The sequence below is a fragment of the Heterocephalus glaber genome, unplaced genomic scaffold (genome assembly GCF_053883595.1).
Source record: "Heterocephalus glaber isolate CG9 unplaced genomic scaffold, H.glaber_assembly_v1.0 deba00001472, whole genome shotgun sequence".
NCBI lineage: Eukaryota > Metazoa > Chordata > Mammalia > Rodentia > Bathyergidae > Heterocephalus > Heterocephalus glaber.
The window spans coordinates 2,564,222-2,579,112 of NW_028258315.1; the positions used below are offsets into that span (position 1 = coordinate 2,564,222).

Here is a 14,891-nt window from a genome sequence, read left to right on the forward strand (position 1 = left end):
AAGGCTGGAAAGACACTAGGGTGGGGAACCCCAGCTCCCGTAAGGGCAGGGAAGAGGGGCCCTCTGAATTCGGACTCAGCCTCACGTATTGCTTTTTTATAGGTTGAGTTTAGCAGTCCCAGTAGGCAAAGAGATCTCACCTGAAATGGCCCATCCTCCAGGCTGAAAACAGACCAGAACCAGGCAGTCTTGGCCTGGGAAGGACAATGGATCAGCACATCAAAGCCTCGGGGAAGGAGAGCAGCCGAACGATTGTTAGTTCACTGCTGTGGTAGATACTGAGAACCAGTGGGAGGGTGACAGGGACAGGAACAGTTCCGGGAAAAGTCTGGGTATCAAGGAGCAGCAGAGTCCTTATAAATAGATGATGTCACACAGCCACTAATAGGATTTTTTAAAGCGCATGATGCAGCGAACGCACACAAAGAGGTAGAACACTGAGGGTTTTGATTGGGAACAAGGCTGTCTTTTATTCTGCAGATTGTAACCTTGCTTCAGCCCTGTAAGAAGACCGCAGACAGTTTGGAGCACCCCAGGTTCAAGGAAACATTGAGACTGGAAACCTTCCAGAGGGCAACCGCAAAGCTGAGCTGCAGGCTGTGACACTTGAGGTCAGTGGCTGTAAGTCAACTGGGCAAGAACAACCTAAAAATAACCACAGGCCTCCCCCATGAAGGTCTCCGTTCTTCCAGGGATGGGACCCAGACAGATGCAGACCCCACTGGGGCTCCTGGACAAACAACCAGCTGTGTATTTGTAGCCTGCAGCTTCCAGGACCCTCAGTGGCTCACCTGCCACACTGGAATTTGCAGAGTCTGTGCTTCCACAGTGCCCGGGGGCCCTGCTGTCCTCCTGTCCACTGAGCCTTTGTCTTGTAGGCTGTCGGGAGCAGCTGCACGGTCTCCTGCAGGGGCCATTCAGGCATGGAGTGGGTGCGTGCTGTACTGTGACATAAAGGCAAGGGGACCCAAAGGTCTAAAGAGCACATTATCTCCCTGGAGGTCCCAGAGGAGGCTCTGCTGTCCGAGATGCTGGAGATGCCCATGGGTAGACAGCTCCCGAGGCCTCCCTCCGTCCTTCCCTCTGTCCATCCAAACACAGCGCAGAGTAAAAGCAAGTGGGCAGGGAGCAAAACCACCAAACCCAAACACACGTCCATGGGATTCAGCTTCATCTCAGCCACTGAGGAGGCCTCAGGCTATCACATGACCTTTCCCACCTCAGTCATCTTACTGATGCAACAACAGAGGATACCGAGTAGTAACCCCTCTGTACCTCAAGGGGCTGTGTCGCTAGCATGAGGACATTTTAAAACATTTTAAATCCTGAAATGCCATATAAATGGAAGCTGAAATTTTTATAAACTTCCATTTCATAATTTTAACTACATCTGCATATTGGTTTGCAATCATGTACTTAGTAAACACCTACAGTATTTTCTGGGAGTCCTGCTCTGTGCTATTCGAGGTTCTGGGCAGACTACAGTGGAGAAGAACAGGCATTTCACTGGGGACTTTTGCATCAATGTTTGAAAGAGGATCTAAAGTCCAGGGACAAATGACTAGATAAGCAAAATGTGGGGCCTACGTGCAAAGGAATACTGTCCAGCCTTAAGAAGGAAGGAAATTCTGCCGCTGACGTGGGTGAACCGTGAGAGTGTTACACTGAGTGAGGTGCACAAACTCCACCCGTCTGAGCAAGGTCTGAGCAGTCAGATCCACAGGTGCAGAGCTTCTAACCTTCACCACTGAGATGTCAAGTCTGGTTCATTTAGGAAATTCTGAGATCACCCTCTCAATTTTTCAAATGGAGTCTTTCTGTAATGAGACAAGTAACTAAGGTTGATATGAAAGAGAAAGAAAAAAAGAGAGTCAAGAGAATTCTAAAACGAAAGAAAAATGAGGAAGCACAAGCTTCAAGAATTTTCAGTCTTCTCAAGATGCAATAGTTAAAACAGAAAGAGGGGCCAGGGATTTAGCTCAGTGGTTTTGCCACCTGCCTCACAAACACAAGGACTTGAGTTTGATCCCCGGTACCAAAAAAAAAACCTGAAAGAAAAACAGACTTGTGGAAAAGAGCAGAAAGCTCAGAAACAGGGCCAAAGGAATACGTGAGACCAGTGCGTGATAAGTGTGCACTTTAATCTGTGGCCATAAATACTGGCATTTAGTTTTCCTTCACTCCTGGTTGCCTTGCGCTGTGTGGCCCATGGCATGCTCATCAGGTACATGAAGTCAGGGTGATTAGCACCTCTGTCTCAGACAGGCTTCTCTTCCTTCCGTGCTGCTCAGCCTGGTCCTGACCCCATGGCCCAAGGGCCCCTCTTGGGTCATCCTGCAAAGTAGCTAGAACCACAGGATGTAACACCTCACGTGGCTTTCAGACGGACTTTTACATAATGTGATAAAAAAACACTGAATGTTTGAATTTTTAAATTAAAAGTTTAAATTTTTTTAAATTTGGAAGTCTTCTTTCATGGCTTTAGTCGCACTGTTGTGGCTGCCTTGATGCCTGAATTGATCAAAACATTTACCTTTCATGTTCAGTTTGATTTGGGGAAGAGCCAGAAGCCCTTTGATGCCAGATCCAGCGGCATCATAAGAGGATGAGGACACACTGTCATGTCTTCATGGGCCTGACTTTCTGGTGGATGCTCTTGGCAGACACTCGCAAAAGAGGACTCCAGAACTGCTGCCGAAAGGGGCAAGAGTGATGGGATAAATGTGTTCAAGGAGAAGGGAACTGTTTTGGGAAGGGTTAATGGCAATCTGCTTTTTACTGCAGTAATTTTTATACTCACCTTATGCTTTGATCACCCCTTGTAGATAGCGGAGGCTGTTGTAACCAGGAAGTCATCTGGGAAACGATACACTGGATATACCCATCAAAGAACATGCTAGAATAAATTCCAAAGATGTCATAAATTTAAATATAAGAAAATAAAAGCATAAAAAATCCTAGAAAAATTCAAGGGCAGATACCTCTAAAACCTTGAATAAGGAGATCTTTTTAAATAAGACTAAAAAATTCAGTAGCCATTAAAAGAAGATTGTGGAGAAATGGACAAAATGGAAATAAAGTCTTTGTAAATAGGGAAGGGTGGAGGGGGTGAAGGGAGGGCTAGGAATGGGGAAAAAATAAGAACCAAGATGCGTCATGTAAAGGTACAATTCCCACTGAGAAATGTAATGGTGTTGTCTACCTACAATGTACCAATAAAAGGATCTAATAAAAAAAAGAAGAAGAAGATTATGAGGCTGGCTAATCCAAATTAAAGATTTGTATATGACAAAAACAACATGGACGATACAAATATTAGATACCAGGGAATTACTGTGACTTTTGGGGTGTAATAATGATAAGATTGTGTAAGGAAATATTCTTATTTTTGGAAGATGCATGCTGAAGTCCTTAGGTACAAGAAATTTCATCTGTACCTTGTATCTAGATGCACACATGCACACAAAGATAAGACAGAGGAGGTAACTGCTGTCAATTGTTAAATTCAGGGGAGAGATGTTCATCACCTCCCACCTTCACTGTTCTTTCGATGGTTTTATTTGCAATAGGAAGTTGAAAAAAGATACACCATCAACAAAGTCAAAAGACCAAAGTCAAACTGAAAAAAAAGAATGTAACTCATATCAGAGACAAGGGTTAGTCTTCCTAATACATAATAGATTTCTATAAATCCAGAGGGACAAATCTCATAGCGCAACAGAAAAATTTAAAAAGAAAAAGAAAGTTCACAGAAAAGAAATGTGACTATATGAAAAAATGTGAAATCTCACTGAAAGGAAATCTGTGTCAAATGACATCGCTATAGCTACAGTTCTCAAAAGATGAGAGAAAATCCAGAAATCAGTCAACGTGTTAGTTGGGTAAGGCTGTGGGGAAATAAGCACTCAGTTCCCATAAAATGGCAAAGTGGTCAAGCAGCAGTGGAAAGGGCATTTCTAACTATCAAGGTTTAAAGGCGCTTACCTGTGACCCAGCAGTCTGACTGCTGGGAGCTTGCTCCTGCATGAAGTTATGATGACATATGTCCAATGGGATCTGTTCCATCATTGCTCCTTAGAATAAAAGACCAGCAGCAATAGGTGTACCCATCCTGGGGACTGGGCAGACAAGCCTCAGCATGTCCACTGCAGGGAGCCCGGCGGCTCTGAAGGAGTCTCTTTGTACCAAGGACAGAACAGGACATATTGCCAAATTCAAAAGTAGCAATGTCTTGCGTTGTGGGATTTGAAAAGAAGAAAAAAACCAATTTTTAAAAACCTCTTTAAAAACATTTTGGGGATTAAGGTTTGAAAAGAAAAAATAACAGTTTTTAAGAATTTCTTTCCATCATGAATATACATGTGCTTCCCCTTCCTGGCAAGAGCAGAAAATGTACTTCCATTTGAAGGTGGGGTGAGGCTTGAATGGAAACTCAGTACACACCTTGTTAGGTCTTTCTCCTATTTAAACCGAATTCTGTTTTGCCTATTCAAACAATAAAATGTAATTTAAAAGAAAAAAAGTCTTCTAGAACTTCACTTTGATTTTTTAAATAAAGATTTCTTAAATGTCGGTGACATTGGTTTTGAAGATTATTTTATAGGTTATTCGGTCAAAATTTTGATTCTCAACTTTCTACCAGTATCGAACCCTACTGGCCTTTTCTGAGAGGGGCAAAGTCAGGAGCCAGCGGCTCGGCTGCTAGATTTGGTCCATGTGGCAAAGTGACCTCTCCAGTCTAGGGCCGGAAGCCCCCCGAGAAGAGGCAGCTTCTCCAACTCCTCCCTCCGGGGTGGCGCCCCGGTTTGTCCGAGGCCCCTGGCAGGCTCAGCAGGCCCTTCCAGATACCAGCAGCAGCTTGGAGGTGACGAAGTCCCCAGTGCAGGCATGAGGGCCAGCGCTCAACGAGGGCCAGCACTGCTCCACGTGGACCGACCCGTCCAAAACCAGCCCCGCGCCGGGCCACCCCGGGGCCCACCTGCGCCGGCTCCGCCTGACTCGGCCTCGCTTCGAGAACCCCGAACGCCCGCGGAGGAGCAGCCCACTGGCCCCGCCTGAAGCCCACGACCCTCTCCCGGGAAGGGTTTCCGGCACAGCAGAATATCAGGCCGGCGGCTGGCTGTGGGGAGGACACCTCCGGACGGAAGCCTGGGCTCCTGGGAGGCGAAGCGTGGGACCGCGCGTGGACGGTCCCCAGGCGCCTCCCGGCCGCCCGCGTCCACTGCGACTTCCGCTCCCAGGCGGACGGAGCCAGGAGGAAAGAAACAGGACGAGAAATACGGGAAAGAACAAAATACTCGCTAAAAGCAACGCAGCCGAAGGGGAGGGTCGGGGTTGCTCGGGGCGCCTGTGGGTTCCCAGCAGTCACGTCACGAGCCTTGGCAACGGCAGCACTGCACACCGGGCGGGCGGCCACGTGGGCCCTGCCTGGGCCGCAGACGCTGGCGGTGGAGGGCTGCGCTCCCGGCAACGCCTCCTCCGCGCTGGCTGGGCCCCGGGGGCAGACCAGGCAGGGTCCACAGGGCCGCCTCGGAGCTCTGCTGGGCTGGCGAGGTGTCCCCGGAACGGACTGGCTGAAGGTGGCCATCTCCCTCCGTTTATCTTCCCGAATTCCTTGGCCTGTTCTCTCTCGTGACTTCAGTTTTCTCTGTTTTTCTTTTGCAAATAAAAGGACACAATGCAATGAAGGTTTAAATATAAAAAACTAGACACTTCAGTTTTTTGCAAAGCAGGTAGTGTTTGTGTCCAACTGTTATTCAGAGCCTTCTGAAGACAGCACTGGGTTGTAGAAAGAACTGCTAGAAAAGGAAAAGAAGAATGGAGGGCCGAGGGAAGGAGAGAAGCTATGCCAGAGGCCTGGCTGGCCAGGAGTCAGCTGCTCACCAAGGCCAGCACTGTTTTTGTTTGTTTGTTTGTTTTTCAGTACCAGGGCTTGAACTCGGGTCCTTGTGCTTGCAGGGCAGGAGGGAGAACCACTGAGCTAAATCCCCGGCCCTTCAACACTTTTTTCTGAGCTCTGGGGAAGCAGCTGCTCCTGACAACAGCCTGGACAGCAGCTCCATCAGTACATCCGCAGTGAGGGGTGGCCAAGCCAGGCAGCCACTCCCCCCCCCACTCTGGTTCCAGGTGATCACGCCCTACCCGAGCTAGGAAGCAGCAAGGCCTGGGTGAGGGCAGCAGGCTGAGCTGGCCTCACATCCCCGCTGTAGAGAACACATGCGCCTCCCCAAGGCACAGACGGGCCAGGGGACCAGCCGTGTCCTCAGAGCCTGCTCCTCCTCCCACGCTGCTGCACACACCTCATCCTCCAGTCCCAGGCGCAGGCTGCCAAGAAGGCTACGACCCCAGGAGGCTGTCTGCTCCTCTGGGCCTCACTCCTGCATGCAGAACCACAGGCAGCATGTCTGTCCCCGAGGGAAAAATGAGCTCAAACAGGGCTCCCAGCCCAGCCTGAGGGCGCAGGTCCTGCCCGTGTGGCCACATGTGAGTCTGGATGCCCCTGTGTGTGCTGCGGGTGGGGTGTGTGCAGGCACCAGTGTGTGCTAGTGCATCTGCCTGTGTGTGAGTGTGTGCAGGCTGTGTGTGTAAATTGTGAGTGTATACTGATGATGTGAGTCTGCTGGTGTGCATCGTGTGTTTCAGTGTTTGTGTTTAAGCGAACATGTTGTATGCAGAATGTCTGTAGTGTATCTGCTGCATGTCCATGAGTGTGCATACATGTTCCATGGGTGTGTGTTGGATGTGTGCAGGCCTGCTTATGAGAGTACGCTGGGTGTGAGTGTGGGTTCAGGTGTGCATCGGGGTCAGGGACAGAGATCCCTAATAACCAGGCTATGCTTTGAGTTGCGGTTGAATGGAGCCAACCTCTTTAAATGAAGAATTTCTTTTTTCGTTGACTCAAAGGCCCCAGACATCTAGCAGGAACTCTCCAGAAAAATTTACCTCTGGGCAGACATGGCCCAGCACCAGACAAGAAAGGTTTCAACCCCAAAGGATTTGGCAGAAAGTTGTGAGCGAGTGAATGAAGGAGTTGGGCGGCGAGGTGCGTGGATCTCAGTAAGGAGCCTGTCCGCGCCTCCTGACAGCGGGGACACTGGCTCTGCCTCCCTGGGGCTGCCCAGCTGGGCGCGTGTGCAGAACACACAGCATTGGCAGCTGCAGAATGGCATCCCCGGAAGACGCTGGGAGTTTAGGTTAAGTGACCTGCGTGGAACTAGCACAGGCTGCAGACTCTGCGGAAGAGCTCTGCTCTAACCCTAGCGCTGTCTGCTCCCTGGGGAACTCTGCCTGCGTGGAACCCCACTGCCCTGCCCACAGAACATCGAGCACATGCGACAGCGCTTCTGTGCTGACGTTCACAGCAGGTTTCCGGTGTTCCGGAACGGAGGCCAAGACGCAGCGTGAACCGCAGAGGTGAGGCCATTTCCGGGTAACATTCGGCCACAACGCTTGCACCCCAGGTATGTGGGGAACCGTGGGAGCCCGCCACAGGCCGGCCCGAGCCAGCAGACTGACTCAGTCGCACTCTTCCGTTTGTGTGTGCCGTTCATTCCCCAAAGGAGCAAGGAGAAAGAGAAATGCTCCTGAGACCTCCGAGGACACGCGAGCTCCTCTGGCTGTGCTTTGTTAAGCAGTCTGGCGTTTCTTCTTTAAGTCGCGCCTTTATGTGTTCAGTAAACACAAAGGCAACCTCTGTTTGGGGCCAGGCACTGAGAAGAGCAAGAGGGGTAAGACGCAGAAGTCGCCCTGCATCACGACGACAATGGGCAACGGAAGCCCCTCTCCCACGCCGGCAGACTGTGGTCGGGGCTTCCTGCTTTCGTCTAATACCCAACAACTGGGGCCAATTTCATTCTTTAAAACCTCTGTTGCAAACACTGCCAGAAACTGCAGGTTATGGCTCAGAGGGAATCTGTGAAGAGCAGGCCCAGCGCCATCTCCGGGGAAGGGCAGCTGCGGCTGTCATTCCTAACTGCAAAGCGCGCCCTGTTTCCACGGGCAACAGGACCAGCCCGCGCCCGCCTTATCTCCTAGCACCCAGCACGTTGCCCGGCAGGCGAGGGACGCTGGGCAGCAAAGTCACAGCGCCTTTCTCACTACAGAGATGTCTGATACCGCAGCCAAAGGGGACAGCGAGAATCCGCGCACGCTGAGCCCTGCCTGACTGCCCCAAGCTCCTGTCGTGTTTCGAACGTGTCATTTCTCATCTGTGCCACTCGTGGCGCTGCCTGCACGGGAACTGTGCGGGGAGCGAGGTGAGCTCCGAATTTCAACAGGGGCAGTTTCGAAACCGGGCCCAGGCACCTCCTGAGATATTTATGTTTGGTAACTGAGGTGGAGATGATTATCACGCTCCATGAAAAACACGATCAAAGGGAAGGCGCCCTGAGGACTTTCCTCCCTTGGCACCCGACCGCCCCGCCGGTGTCTCTCCGTGGCCCACGCCAAGTGGCGCTGCTCACCTTGGTAGGTAGCGGCCGCCTTGCGAAATCTCCCGGGAAGGCGCGGCAGGGCGGTTTCAGGACCGACGGAGCAGGAAGTGACCCCTCAGCCTCCGCGTGCAGGCAGAGTTCCTGACCACGCGATAGCAGGGCCTGCCCCGCTTTGCACCGGGGACTGTCCCCACGCAGGGCTGCCCGGCAGACACTCCCCAAGCTGAGGTTTGGATGAGAGGCCCTGCAAAGGGGGCCTTAGGAGGTGGGGGGCATCGGGTCACTGGGCTGCGTGTGACCTGAAGGGTCAGCAGGACCCAGCCTCTTCCTCTGCTCTTGCTCCCCAGCTATGCAGCAAAGGGCTTGTTTCACACACACAGCCTGCCGTGAGGTGTGGCTGTCTTGCTGTAGGCCAAAAAGCCACAGGACCAACTGACCAAGACCAGAACTGTGAGGCAAATAAATCTTTCCTTTCCAGACGATTCTGCTGGTGTTTGTTAGAGGGCTGGAAGCTGACTGATACTAGAAAGCTGTGTGTTCCGTGGAGCAGCCAGTCTGGGTTTCCCAAGAGGGGGCCCAAAGAGTGCCCTTGCAGGGCCGTGGCAGCTCCGTGGGGTGCACGGTGCACCTCACAGGCTTCCGAAAGCCTTGAGCCACTGAAGGCTCTGAAGAGGTCTGCAGCAGAGAAGTTTGACTTGGCCCAGAATTTCCGAGTCCATCCAATTGTGTGGCTGGCGTAAGAACCCGCATTGGGTAAGGCTGTCCTGTGGGGACAGCTTCCTAATCTCACTTGAAAGTTTAATAATGCTTCCTTGTCAAGAAAATAGAAAACGCATACCTGAAAGGATTTGTTACCTGAACCATCTCCCCCAGTATAGCTCAAAAGGGCAAAACGGTGTCCCCATGTGACACGATTCCCTCCCTCCCATGTGCCAACCACAGTTCTGGTCACATCCGAGGTTCAGCAGCAGAGCACCATCTTCGGCACATCCCAAACTCTACCACCACCGCCTGCTTACTGGGGCTTAAAACCAGGGACCCAAAAGCAGTGGGGTCTGCTGGGGAAGATCTTTTGAGTGTCAAAAACCAGCTAGAAAGGCGTCGTTGATTTTAAGAGGCGAGAAGGGCAAAAATCTTTTCCCAAAATGCATCATTGTTAGCAAAACACTATAAGGTAGTTATTTCCTTTAAATCCTTTTGTAGGAGCTGGTGATAACTCAGGGCCTTCGCAGTACACAACAGTGTCAGGCTGTATTGTGCACGTGAGACTCGAGCTTTGCAACGTCCTGCCTCACCTCAGCTTCCCAAAGAGCTGGGGTTCCAGGGCGGCACCACGACACCTAATTTTAAACATTTTCACAATGGATAAAACCTAAGGTTAAACTGTTACAAGGAACCATTATCCAGAGTCAACAGATCCTAAAAATGTACGTTGGCTTCATCAACACATTGTCGGTCTATTTTCATGGGCTCCACACTCGCTAATTCTTCCACTCACTAATATTCATTCGTAACCCTCATCAGTGCCTGTGCTGTTTGTGGACATGTGACAAGCGAGGAAAAAAAAAGATTTAGTAGCCAGAGGAGCATGAACACAGCTGAGCCAGGTCACAGCTGCCTTCTTCCTTCAGCCCCTGGACTGCAAACACCTCTCCTGCCTGCAGAGGGCCCCGTTTCCACCTCTGTGTGCCTTTCTTCCAGGACTTTGCTGTCAAAACAGCCCACACATGGTGCTGAAGGGCACCTGCTGTCAGCACGGGGGCTGCGTGAGCCTGCAGAGAAAAATCTGTGTCAGGTAAATTCCCGGGCCCTGGGAGTGGCTCAGATGCAGAGCACATGCTCAGCATGGGGGGGCCCAGAGTTCGATCCCCAGCGTTGGAAAAACAGATGAACTTCATCCAGGCACGAGTTACAGTTGGGTACGGTGATATCCACCTGTCACCCCAGCTACTCAGAGGCCGAGGCAGCAGGATTGCTTTGAGTTTGAGGCCAGCCTGAGAGCTACATAGTGAGGCCCTGTCTCAAAAGGGCCAAAAAACTTTTTTAAAATAATCAAAAAATTGAACATCACTTGCTGCTCAGCAGCAGAGCACGTGTTGGGCAGTTAAGGACCCCCGGGTTCCATCCTCAAACTCCCCCCAAACCGCGATCATCAATCTGCGGGTCCTCCTTAGTCAGCAGCTTTCCTTTCCACAGGGTTAGTTACCCAAAGTGAACCACAGTCCAAAACTGTCAAGTAGAAAATTCCAGAAATAAACAGCGCATGAGTCTTAAATAAGTCCCGTGTTATAAATGTACAATATAACAGCACATCATTACCATTGTCCTACTTTATTAGGGTTTATCCTTGTTGATCTCTTACTGCGCCTGATTTGCAGCATGAACTTTACGGTGAATTTGAACGCACAAGAAAGAGCACAGCACTGGCCCTCAGGCATCGCCAGAACTTCTTGGAAGACGTCCCCAGAGGAGAGAGGGGCACTGACCAGCTGCTCTCAGGCAGCCTTGTGAGGCCGTGCACACCCATAGATGCTGGCTCACACTGTGACACACGCCCACCTCTCCAAGCAGCCGGCCCACGCTGACGAGACCCACATGGGGGTGACAGGAGCTCCTGTCCCCTGTGGATTCACCCAGAGCGGTGCTGGGCCCGGTCACAGGGCTCCCCCTGGCTGGGAAGAGAGCTTGCTGACCCACAGGGCCGTCTGGTCCACAGGACACAGCTCAGGGTTGGATGGGCCCTGAAACTCAGGCCCCATGGAGCCCGGCTGTCAGTGCTGGGGGCGGAAGTTCACATCTCTGCTGCCAGCTCCATGCACAGCTCCTGCCCCCCACACAGGCAAAACCTCTTCCAAAACACTGGTCTTGTGCAATTCTTAAAAAAATGCTTCTGGACTTAGCCTGTGAGTAGCAAGTTACGGCTGCTCAGGTGTGACTTGAAAGTGTATTTACTGAAAAATACACTACAAGAAAAATAATCAAAAAACCACTTACACTCCTACCCTACCCCAGGCAGTGTGCTTGTTACGTGACGTGAATTCTGCAGCTCAGAGAGATGTGTTCCTAGACCGAAATAGCATGCTTTTCCTTTGACCTGATGAAAAGATCCTTGGGCGATTTTGAAGCCTGCACCCAGGGTTTGCAAGGAGTGAAGTAATTGACAAGGGGCTTTTTGTGGCTGTGCAAACACACCAAGGGCTCGAGGAAAACAGACACAAAATCAGTCTCCTGGCTTCATCCGTGTGAGGAGGAGTGCTGCTCCCGGGAGAGATTTCCAGAAGCCCGGCCAAGGCCACCGGGGCCCCGACGCCTGGGTACGGGCTGAGCCCCTGTCCTTCTGCCCCCTGGAGGGAGCCCAGCCCTGCCACCTCTGTCCAAGACAGCAGGCCAGGAAGGGACAGGGACGGAGAAGGCTGGAGTCCTGCCACCCAGGATCAGAGTCCCAGGTGAGCTCTGGAGCTGGATGCCTCCACCGGGTCCTGGCTGTCCCTCCAGGGGCCACAGCGGGCAGCAACTTTCCTGTGGGACAGGGAGGAAGGTGGTGGCTGGGACTGGAAGCAGAAGCTCCCTGGGGTGAGGTCCTTGGGATCAGAAGCCCTTTCTGACCTGACTGTCCCCTGCCCCTGTCCCTGGAATCTGGGGGCAGCTGAGGGCTGCAACGTTAATGCGCTCAATCCAGCTTGTGTGTGTGATGGGATTCTTCAAAAGTGCCTTCCATTTCGCTGTCCTGAAAGGGAAAACAAGGCTAGACCAGCGTACAAGAGGGCCAGCCAGGAGGAGCTGCTGGTCAGGGTCCCTTAGCCCAGCGACCAGCTTCCTGTGTGCTGGGCTTGCTCCGGGCACTCAGAGTCCGGGACAGATCCGCTTACCTTCCGAGCCCCCTCTGCTCAGAGGTCAGCAGAGAGCCCTGGTCTTCCCCGCAAGTTTCAAGTCTGTCCAGGTAAAAACCCTCCATTGAGAAAGTGCCTGCACTCGGTTTCCACACACACGTGACTGATGAGAACATACGTGCTCGCTGTGCTGTGGACCACGTAATGTCAGCTCGGGGCCTGGCGTGGGAAAGGCCCTGAGTTCCATCCGGGCCACAACCAAAATGAAACAGAGCCAGGGAGACAAGTCAAAGGTTAGTCTTCAGCAGAATTCCCTTCCCCACCCCAGAGGGAGGACAGAAAGCCTTGCTCTCCCTCACTCCCGAAGGGCTGGAGTTCTGCTGTCTGCGGGCTGCCACGTGGAAGCCCTCAGCGACGCTGCCTGCGGAGACCGACGGGGTGAGGAGCACCCAAAACAGACAGATTGCGCTGGGAGCCCACAAGGGCCCGCCAACAATGGACTGTGTGTTCTCCCGGGGCGGATCACACCCGCTCCCAGCTCATAAAGGCCCTTTATATAACTCCACTCAGGCGGGGCCTGGGCGGGGCAGCTGCAGGAGGTCCCACACCCGGGCCGGCACAGGCCTGGCAGCCCGTGGGCCGCCTCCCACACCCAGGGCTGTCCCCTCCGGGAGCCACCGCCTCCACCAGGGCACTTCCCCGGCAGCTCCCGTCCAGATCTGGGATTCAGACTCCCGTGGGCCACAGGCCAAGGCAGGAGAAAGGGTGGCACCTCGTGATGGGAGTGGTCTGTCCAGGGGCCCCTTTTCCAGAGAACCATGGCCTCCTACTCTTGAGTGCTTTCCTGGCCACGAATGATGCAGGTCCGGATGCCAGCATCCTGACCGACTGCACACGCTGCAGTGAAATTCAGTGTCACCGGGAAAGCCTCCTGTGGAAGCTGGGCCGTCTGCACAGGGTAGAGCTCTGTGTGGGGGCGCAGGCCGGGCATGCACGAGACCCCGGGTTCCACCCCAGCACTGCGAAATGAAGCAAAGGAGAGGGGAGGAAGAGAGGAAGGAGGGAGGCGCTGGCTTCTCCCGGGAGAGATTAAGTCAGTCACACTCTGTCCTCCTCCCAGTGCTGGAGAACTGCCAGAGTCCCTCCACCTGGCAGCCCCCTGCGCTCCGTGGTCCTTCAGGCAGGCAGCAGGCTGTGCCCTACAGTGTCACACCTGGGGCACATCAGGGGACGGGGAGCACCAGGCTGGCCACAGGGGTGCCCGGCCAGGCCCACATGGGGCTCAGAAAGTTTGCGGCTCCCGTGGCCAGGCAAGGCCAGCCTGGCTCCCGTGGAAGGAGTGGCCTCTCCACCAGCCCGGCGTTGGGGGAGACAGCTCTGAACTTGGCCGTTGGTTCACTGGGCCCCCACAGCCCCTGTGGACCCCCACGGAGTCTCTCGGAGGGAGAGCTGACCCCCAGGCCCTGCGCCTGAATCCAAGGCTGTGGGCTGACCAGAGAGCTCGGGCCCCACCGGCCCTGGCTCCTTCCTGGAAAGGCTTGGGGCCAATCCCTGCCCGGCCGCACCCTAGGCCACTTTGGTTGAGGAACCTTGACCTTGGGGGGATGGCGGCACCCCCCTTACACTCTGCCTCTGACCCCACAGGCTTCCCTGGCCCAGGGCAAGGACAGCCGCAGACAGCGTAACTCCAGCTGCTAAGGCAGACTCCAGAAGCTCAGCTGCCCTCCGCGCCGAGGCCGCAGTGCTGTGCAGAAGTGCACCTGGCTGCACACACTGAAGAGCAACCGGCACCGAAACACAGCGTGCTGAGGGCTGACCTCCACTCAGGAGCGAAGAGAGCGAACAAACCCCCATGTCAGTTGGCAGAGCCTGGGCCACCTACACGTTCCGAACCTCTCGGGGCCTCAGTGTCTCTCGGTGTATATTTGGAATTAAAGATGGGCGAGACCAAAATATGAAACAAGGGAGCCCACCCTAGAGAAACAACCACCACTGCAGACCCCAGCGGGCTACTGTGACGTACACCGGCTTCTCTTCCTAGCGAGCCAGAATCATTCTGAGAGACCAGCGATGAAGCCCACCCGGCATACACCGCTCTGAACCCGGGAAGCGGGCAGGCTCGTCCTGCAAGTACTTAGTCCCAACGCTCACGTATTTTACCCAGCCAACTGCTCATTTTGCTGCGTGAACTTGCCTGTCCAACCGGAGAGTGCGCTTCTCTGTCCTCAGCAGGAGATGGCGACAGAGCTCCACCCCAGTCCCTGAAGACTGGCTAAAAAGCAGGAACGGGAAAAAGCGAAAAGGAAGGGAAAGGAGGAGTGGAGGGATCAGAAATGACTTCTGTCAACAAACTCTTAGGAAGGGAGAAATAAAACCACTGGTTTCAGTCTTTAGAACTGAGCTCTCATTCTAGCCCATTGAGAAGCACAAGAGGACAAAATGCAGAAAAACCCCTGACATCCAAATTTGCAACAAATAAGTGGGAGATACAGAATCTATTCCTAATCTTAAGCCCAGATAAAACACCACTGACTTGTTAGCCGTCTACCGTGAGCCGTGAGTTGTTCTTAGGGTTTCTCTGCAGACCCTGGGCAAGCAAACCTCTCAGCAATGCCCCCACTTCTGTGCT

At 53.1% G+C, this 14,891-nt stretch overlaps 1 long non-coding RNA gene across 1 annotated transcript; it reads left to right on the top strand.

The window, feature by feature from the left end:
* Positions 1–12,855: 12,855 nt before the first annotated feature.
* LOC110349798 (uncharacterized) lies at positions 12,856–14,658 on the top strand. The gene is made up of 2 exons (XR_015439274.1): positions 12,856–13,015; positions 13,907–14,658. It is a non-coding gene; the product is annotated as an uncharacterized LOC110349798 (long non-coding RNA).
* The last annotated feature ends 233 nt before the right edge of the window (positions 14,659–14,891 follow it).